This window comes from Solanum tuberosum, unplaced genomic scaffold (assembly GCF_000226075.1).
Source record: "Solanum tuberosum cultivar DM 1-3 516 R44 unplaced genomic scaffold, SolTub_3.0 scf00097, whole genome shotgun sequence".
NCBI lineage: Eukaryota > Viridiplantae > Streptophyta > Magnoliopsida > Solanales > Solanaceae > Solanum > Solanum tuberosum.
In genome coordinates this window covers 804,848-814,241 of record NW_006239022.1, presented here as the reverse complement: position 1 = coordinate 814,241, position 9,394 = coordinate 804,848, and positions in this window count along the sequence as shown.

Below are 9,394 nucleotides of genomic sequence, written 5' to 3'. Positions count from 1 at the left end.
TTATATTTTCAATTTATGCAATTCTAATTTAAAATATAACTAGGAAACTTGGCCACGCTTTGCGTGGTATAACAATAATTTAAAATAAACTTTTTATAAATTATAACTTGCCATACTTCAAGTTCATATGATTTTTTTCTTTTGCCGAAACCTTTAAATTCATAAGCTAATAATAGTCTAGTGATAATCAAGAATAAGGATGAAATTAATATTTTTAATATATTGATTTTCAGGTTATGTATAGTGCATTATAACCATCAGTATAAGAAAGAAGAAGATGTGTATTTATTCGCATAAAATAATGAACAATGAAAATGTGAAGATTTAAAACGAGTGATTTCAAAAATAAATATTTTTTAGACTCTATTCTAATGAAAATAAAATAAATTATTAAAAACAGAAACATTTCATGCATACTTTATTTCTCATACAGTTATTTTTTTTCTCTTTTTTAGTGAGCAATGCAAATAATTATTATAAATTTTTTGATAAACTAACTTCATTTTTAAGCAATTAGTTTAAGAAAAATATAAGAGAAAATGTCAAAAAAAATTGATACAAATAAATGAATATATGGACTAAGAAGGATGCCACATCATTTCTTATATTTTTAGCTTTACTATTACATACAGATATCGATCTTTAGTAGAAGAAATAATCTAAGAATAAAAAAAAAAGACAAATCAAATTCTATTGATATATATAAAAATGCATTTTTTATAAAGTAATGACAATTAATTTTTGAAATAAATAAAGAAATAAAAAGTAAAAAGAACAAAAAAAAGGAAAAGAAGTAATTTAAGGAAATGACACACATAACATTAATGGTGATTGGTGAGTTTAAGGAAAGAAATTTAAAAAATCAATAGCATCAATGATGAAATGATTTAAATATGGTCGTATTTGATATTCTATAAGGTTTAAGCTAAAATTTCCGGTCTTTTAAATTTTACAAGTACAAAAAATAAATAGAAAAAATAATAAATAAACTTCCACATAATTTTTAACAATTATTTTAAGAAAATATAAGAGAAAATGTCAAAAAAATAAGTATCTAAAATAAGAAGGTTGTCATCTTTTTCTAATTTTAATTTTCTTATATTACGTATGTGTGTAAAATCTTTAGCAGAAGAAGTGATCTATTTTTTATTTTATTTTTAAAATCAAATATTGTAAACAAATATATATGATTCTCACCAAGTTATAATAACTAATTTCTTGTAATAAATAAATAAAAAAAGTAGAAAATAAAAATAATAATAAAAAAGTAAAAGTAGTGCTTTAAGAAAATGGCATAAATGAGAGTAATAATCAAACTAAGATAATGAAGTTAAAAAGTAGTATGATTGATGATGAATGAAATTAAATGTAGTCAATTTGATATTCTATAAAATTTGAAAGTAAATTTTTTGTCTTCTGAAATAAAAAAATAAATTTTTTTTAAAAAAAAACTATATAAAACAAAACAAACTTTAATTAAAGATAGATAAGGGGGAAAAAACGTTTTTAAGAAGAATTAAAACGAAAATTAGAAATAAATGACAAATCAAATTCTATTTATGTATAAAGAATGCAATTATTATACTGTTATAAAAACAATTTTAAAAATGCATAAATAAATTAAAAGTACAAAGAACAAAGAAAGGAAAGAATTGATTTAAGAAAATGATATAAATTACATTAATGGTGAGATTAAGGAAAGAAAATTTTAAAAATTAACAGCCTCAATGATGAAAAGATTTAAATATGGTCATATTTGATATTCAGTAAGATTTTAAGGTAAATTTTTCATTATTTTAAAATTTTTTAAAATACTAAAAAATTAGAAAAATAAATAAATAAACTTCCAGACACAATTTTTAGCAATTAATTTAAGAAAATCTAAGAGAAAATGTCAAAAAAATATTGATAAAAATAAATAAATATCTGAAATAAGAAAGTTGTCATCATTTTCTAATTTTAAATAATGAATCTTTAGCAGAAGAAATAATCTAAATTCAAATAAAATAAATCAAATTTAGTAAAAAAATAAAAATATAAGCAATTCTTACCAAGTTATGATAACTAATTTCTGATAATAAATAAATAAAAAAGTAAAAAAAAAAAGGGGGTAAAAGAAGTGCTTTAAAGAAAAGACATAAATGAGTGAGATCAAATTATGGTAATAAAGTAAAAAAATTAAATTAGTATGATGAATGAAATTAGATCTGGTCACATTTTCAATCTTTTAAAACCAGAAACAAAATATATAATTTAACAACAAAAAAAACTACAAAAATATAAACAAACTTCAATTAAAAATATATAAAAGAAAATAAAACAAACTTTCATTAAAAATAGATAAGGAAAAATAAAATAGAAAATCGTTTTTTAAGGAAAACAAATAACGGAATTAGAATATATATTTCTCCTTATTCTCCTCCTAATTTAATATGAATTCCATAAATAAATTGATTATCTCTCTAAATAATTTCTCCTCCTAATTTAATATGAATTCCATAAATAAATTGATTATCTCTCTAAATAATTTCTCCTCCTAATTTAATATGAATTCCATAAATAAATTGATTATCTCTCTAAATAATTTCTCCTCCTAATTTAATATGAATTCCATAAATAAATTGATTATCTCTCTAAATAATTTCTCCTCCTAATTTAATATGAATTCCATAAATAAATTGATTATCTCTCTAAATAATTTCTCCTCCTAATTTAATATGAATTCCATAAATAAATTGATTATCTCTCTAAATAATTTCTCCTCCTAATTTAATATGAATTCCATAAATAAATTGATTATCTCTCTAAATAATTTCTCCTCCTAATTTAATATGAATTCCATAAATAAATTGATTATCTCTCTAAATAATTTCTCCTCCTAATTTAATAGGAATTCCACAAATAAATTGATTATCTCTCTAAATAATTTTTTTTGCTCTTGGACCACTTATTGTTCTATCTATAAGTAACAACAATCAAAATAAAAAAATTTCCTCAATATATATTTTTTTATAGAAGAAATTATAGTGCAACATTCTTTAAAAAGATCTTATTTTCTTCTTACATCAATATCTTCAAAAGGATCATGAGATATCGTCTCTTTTCATGAAAAAATAACATTTCATCATCATCAGAAGAAGAGACAAAGTAAAGGAGTTGCGATTTTTTTTTCATTCTTAGATCTCTTCTCCTCATCTCTAAATGAGCTTTCAGTGTGTTGTGTTATTTTTGTTGTTCTTTTTCCGTTGCTTGTTAACTTGCTCTTCTTCATGATTGTTGCTACTGTTTCGGTGCATTGCTGAATTTTTTCTCTCACCGGTATGTGTATGTTTAATGAATATTGTTTGATGTTCCTGCAAAATTAAAAAAGTAAAGAAAAGAAAGAAAATATTTTAAAACATAAACGATGTCTGAAACACAATTGTACATAAAAAAAATGAAATATTGAGAAAAGAGCTAATCAAATCATGAATTTTTTTCACTATTCCGACAAGAATAAACACATCAAATATAAATTGATGAATACCTTCTGCCATATTGTTTGAAATATTTTGTGATTAACTACTCTACTATAAATATTAGTACCTTTCAAATTCTGTAATTAAGTGATAAGGATTAAATCCTCTTAAATTTTATAATTAACAAAAATGTCTTTTATGGTAAAGAATTGATAATTGAAGTTTTTATGTTTATCCATTAATGAGTAGTAATTAAATACTAAACTTTAATATTCTGCAAAAACTTGAAATAATATTTCATGTCTTTTAAAATGAAGAAAAAACTCAAAAAAAAAACCACAAAAAAAAGAAGATAAATATGATTCCAGCCCTTAGAGGCATGCCACATCAGCGAGTCTATCATTCTGCTATATATATATATATATATATAGATTCTAATACAAAATACTCAAATGCCATCAAATGTTAGTATTTAGTAACAAAAAAATTATGTTAAATGGATTAACTATTAGCAACGATTAAATTAATCTTTTCAAGACAAATGTTTTTGTCACAAAATAAATTAGGTTGTCATAAGTTGACTATATTAGTGACAAAAATATATTTGTCACTAATTATAATAATTTATAGTGACAATTTTATGTTGTCGGTAAAAACAATACTTTTGATGACAAGATGATAGATTTAACTACAAAATTGTTAACTTCTTTTATAATAATAAATTTGTCACTAATGTATACATTTAAGGACGTAACACTTTTTTGTATATAAAAAGTAGTCATTAGCGACAAAATTACATTTGTTCAACTACGAAATACATATAACTTTAGAGACAGTTGAGATCGTCATTGATTGAACTAAATAATTAGTGACTATGTAGTTTGTCGGTGTTAATAGCTTTTTTAGTGACAAAATCATAATTTCAATTACAAAAGTTACATTTTTTATGACAAATAAATCCGTCACAAATGTTACGCATTTGGGGACAATTTTTTTATTTTTGTAGTTAATATAATCTTTTTAACGACGACGCACTAAATCGTCATTATATACTTTTAGTGGCACATGTTTAGGGACAATTGATTGACGAAATATTTTTTGTCACACAAGATCTCTTTGGTGACGAAATATGATTTATAAGTGACGAAATCATTTGTTGCTGATTATTGAATTTGTTGTAGTGGGTTTAGACAACCTATGCAGGTCTTCATTGTTGCTAACATAGCCACTTCGAGCCTTTAAAATCTCATAATTTTAAAAGTGAAACATATCTCATGCAAAGGGATTCAACAACAATAGAAGATGATACTTGTGGCTGTAATCAATCACTCAGAAACTCAGCAATAAAAAGTCCACAATCTCTTCATTGTGTATCATTTATTAAAAAGCTAATAACATCATATTTGTAAATAGTACGACAAAGTTACTGTATTCAAGGTACTATTATAACATTTTAGCTAACTTTTGAATCTGGGCAATTTTTTGTTTCTATTTCTCCTCAATAAGAGCATCGATTTACGCACCTTAATGCATCGTTCCTTCAATATAACAATCGTCAAAATCCAATGAAACTCACTGTAACACCCCGAATCCGAAACAGACCAAAAATGCAGATTTTGAGAAGTTGTAGGTGCAACCCACGGTTGCCATCCACGGACCGTAGGTCAGACCACGGCTCGTGTTGGTGGTCCGTGGTTCACTACTGCAACCCCTCCCTAAACCCAACTCAGAAAATCGGCTAAGTCCCGACTCACGGACAGACCCACGGTCCGCAGATCAGACCACGATCCGTGGTCTGTATCTGTGGATCGAGACCTCCTTTACCCAATCTCTGACACAAATTACGGTCGACCAACACAGACCATCATTCGATCCACGGTCCGTAGGTCTGACCGTAGATGAGGGTCAGCAGCCAGCTAACTGAAAATTGTTGATGGGTCAACTTCAGATGGTCATAACTTTTAGCACAAAAGGAATTATGTGTCCCATGGCCTATTATATGATCGATAATTCAATCCTCTTTCCAACGCCACTAAGTTTGCTAAAATCTGACCTCCGAGCAAAAAGTTATGCTCGTTTTAGTGAAGCCCTGTCGGGCAGACTCGACCGACGACTCCAATCGACAGACCGTCGATTGACCTACCGCCTGTAGGTCAAGTCCGTCGGTCACTCCGACAACAATTAAGTTAGGGGTCTTTTGGTCTTTTCCTATTTCGTTGGACCCCTAAGATACGTCGTTTAGACCCTAAATCATGAGGTTTTAGTTCAGTTTAAGCCTAGAAATATAACTAGAACTTACTTAAGTCAAATCATTAATCAAAACTTAGAAAATTAGAATCAAGAGAGGAGAAAAGGTCAAGAACCCTAGTTCAAGAAAGCAACAAGTTTTCTTCAGTTCTAGCCCAGAAATCAAATGATTCGCATGAATTTCAGAACCCTAGCTATGTATTTCTTTAGTTCTTGAATTACACATGCTAGGTCAGATATTTCAGTATTCAGTTATACATGCCTCAGTTTATGAATGCATCATTATCAGATTAATTGTTGCATTCTCAGTTTGCATGTTCAGTTTCGAGCTATCAAGTATTTACATAAACTCAGTCATAATGTGTTAACCACTTAATCTATTGGGAGTAGCATAATACCGAGTTGGACTAGGGTTTCAGCGTACCCATATAGTCCCAGAACTACGAGCCACGTAGGTGTAAGTCCCCTATGTGGACAACATCAGTTTAGTGATCACCCTAGCATGCCTTTATACCTCTGGCAGGGTATATTGGGTCCTCTCGATGGGGCGTATACATCAGACTCCACATTTAGCTCATGTGGTTTTATGTCGATTATTGGTAGCTCCCACAGTTCAGTCAGACTCTATTGCATTGACCATATTTCAGTACAGTCAGTATTCAGTCTCAGCATGTTATAAATTTGGTCATTGCATCAGTTAGCTCAGTATTCAGTATTTTCAGTATCTATATCATGTTCAGATTATTTCATTGCTTTATTACTTTGTTCAGTTATATGTTATTTCAACTTTACATGCATGCTCAGTACCTTTCAAGTACTGACGCATACGTGCGCTACATCTTCTCGTGATGTAGGTTCAGGTTCTCAGCATCCAGATCACACTTAGATCGGGAACTGATCTCCAGTTTCGCAGAATCAGTGGTGAGTCCTCATTCTCCGAGGACAATAGTCATGAGTTTCTTTTCAGTATTTTTAGTCTTTAGTTTCAGTTTTGCTAGACCTAGTTGGGGCATGTCCCAACATCTCTAGTCAGTTTAGAGACTTATTTCAGACATAGTTAGATTCAACTTAGTATTGAGTTAATATCTTCTTTGTATTAAACTCATCAGTTTTCATTTATCTCAGTTATAGTATATGGGTATTCCCTATATTTTCATTTTATTTATGACTTAGCTTCTACATCAGTTTATTATCTTTAGTATGCTCATGATCATGTCAGCAGGGTTAGCTTGGGATCACTTGTGGTCCTAGGTCCCTTGTCCGCGTCTCGGGGGTAGTCTCGGGGCGTGACACTCACCATCACAATTTACTGAGACATAAACCTTATATGTTAGGTATCAAGGCAGTCCACCAGGTATACTAAATTCTTTGATAATGTTAACAATTCTCTCCTCATAATTAGCCTTGTTAGTGTATATTTTGAAAAAAATAATTAGCAGTGGTATATCAATATTATGAATTACGATGTTGCTTTGAATTCTTCTATAGATAATAATAAATTACATCCAGATGTTGCACACATGCATCAACGATTTATGTATATGTTATTTGTATGTATGTATGATATATGTATGTATATATCAACGGGTGTTAATCCAAATATAAGTGAGCATGGTTATACCTCATCATTCCAACACTTGTTGGTTGGGACATTAGGTAAAACTAGTCCTTTGTCTTTGGAAATGCAACTACAAACTCTAGTTATTCAAATCCAACTCTAGAGCATTTAGCCATGTACTTAGTTCCCATCTTTGTATTTGGTGTCATTGTATAAATATTAAATAAAATTAATTAGTGGACATCAAGAACATTAATAATAGTTGACTGACTTACCTTTGTGCATGATGCTTGTAAAGACTCTCGCGTATCTATTCGGAAAATGAGGACAATAGTTGAGTTGGACATTCACTCGAAATGTTATAACCTTCAAATGGATGTTGGTGCGGCATATCAATGACTTTCTCCTTGCCTTTTGAGGTTGAACCAAAATTTATTGAAGGTAGAACAAATAGTGGAGTAGCATGACTTGATATTTGTCTTGTTTTGAGATTAGACAGTGATCTGAAAATTGATTTTTTCAATCTCCTAAACTTCAAAGGTTGTGCAATCTTCTTTGATGAAAGTACAGTAATATCATATGTCAAATTCTTAATAGTATTTGTCAATTCCTTAACATGATTAAGAAATAATCATGTTTTGGATGACATACTTTGCATTGACAGGAAATGTAACTTTGGTTAGAAGAGGAAACAACAAAATATTTAGCATTTGTTGTTTGTCCTACTTCGACATTTTATCTACAAGATAAACAAAAAAGTTATAGTTAATTTAAAAAATGGTTCATTTGTTGCAGCATACGATCTATTTGTTGCTATAGATGAACCTTTGCAACACATAAGTGACATGTTATAACATATGACTCATCTTTGGTGACGTATGGATCACCTGTTACAACATATGAACATTCTGTTGTTGTTATAACATATGAGTGACCTAAACAACTAATGACCACTCTGTTGGAATTTCTATCAACATATGGCTCTTTTGTTGCAACAGATGACACTACTTTCAACAAATCAATTATGTTGTACAACTGAACTGACTATATTTCTACCAATATATGAGTCATCTATTGTAATGGATGAGACTACTGTTTACTTTCAACAAATATGTCTACTCTGAAGATAAATAAGTCTACTTGAACCAACAAAATGCTAAAAAAAAAGAACAAAAGCAACAAAAAATGAGTTATCAGTTAACAACAAGAACACATCACATATCACATATTTTAAAGATTTTTAGAAAATTACGATTTTTTGAATTTCTTGATTTTTTCATAAACAGTAAACAACGAACCCCATTAATAACCCATTATTCAATTTCCTCACAATAGGAAAAATTCAAAATCCTATTTTCAACAGTGTTTTTGTTCACAATTCCTAAAATTTTACAAAACAACAGCTTACTTGGTAGAAGAGTGAGGTCGACAACGACATTGAGTTTCATATAGAGTGACGACCGCCGCCAACGAGACAGAGAATCTGTTGGTTGTAGAGGAGCGCTGTTGGTAGAAAGAACGTTAGAGAAATGAGAAGTTTTGAATGTTTTTTTTTAAATTGTTGTGTTTGAATTCAAGTAGTTGAAGAATGGGGTGTTTTTTTATTTTTGAAATGATTAACAAGTTTTGAAAATATTAATTTGGTCCCAAATTAACTTAATTAGATTTTTAAGTGAGTTTGACCTTTTCTTGGTCAAAGTATCACTAAAAACAAAATAAAAACTTATTTAACATTTTTTATTCAATTTTCTCAACTAGCTATATATTCACTCTAATGATAAAATTAAGGAGTATATGAGTTGTTTTTTCCTAATTTATTTTAGAGATGTATTTTATGAGTGATGAGATAATTAGGGCTTGTTTGGAAAGGAGTAATTAGACTCTCCAATTTCCAGGAAGGGGCTGTGAATTGCTGCTAATTATATGATGTAATTACAAGCTGATTATTTTTTCTTTTTATTTCTATTTTTATTTTTTCATTTTAATTTATTTATTATTTCTATTATTTTAAATTTTTTATTCTAAAAATTCTAAATGTTTATATTTTATTTTTTATATTTCATTTCTTTCTCATTCTCAACCTTTACTTCATTTGATTTCATGCAATTTTCGTATTATCTATTTTTTATGT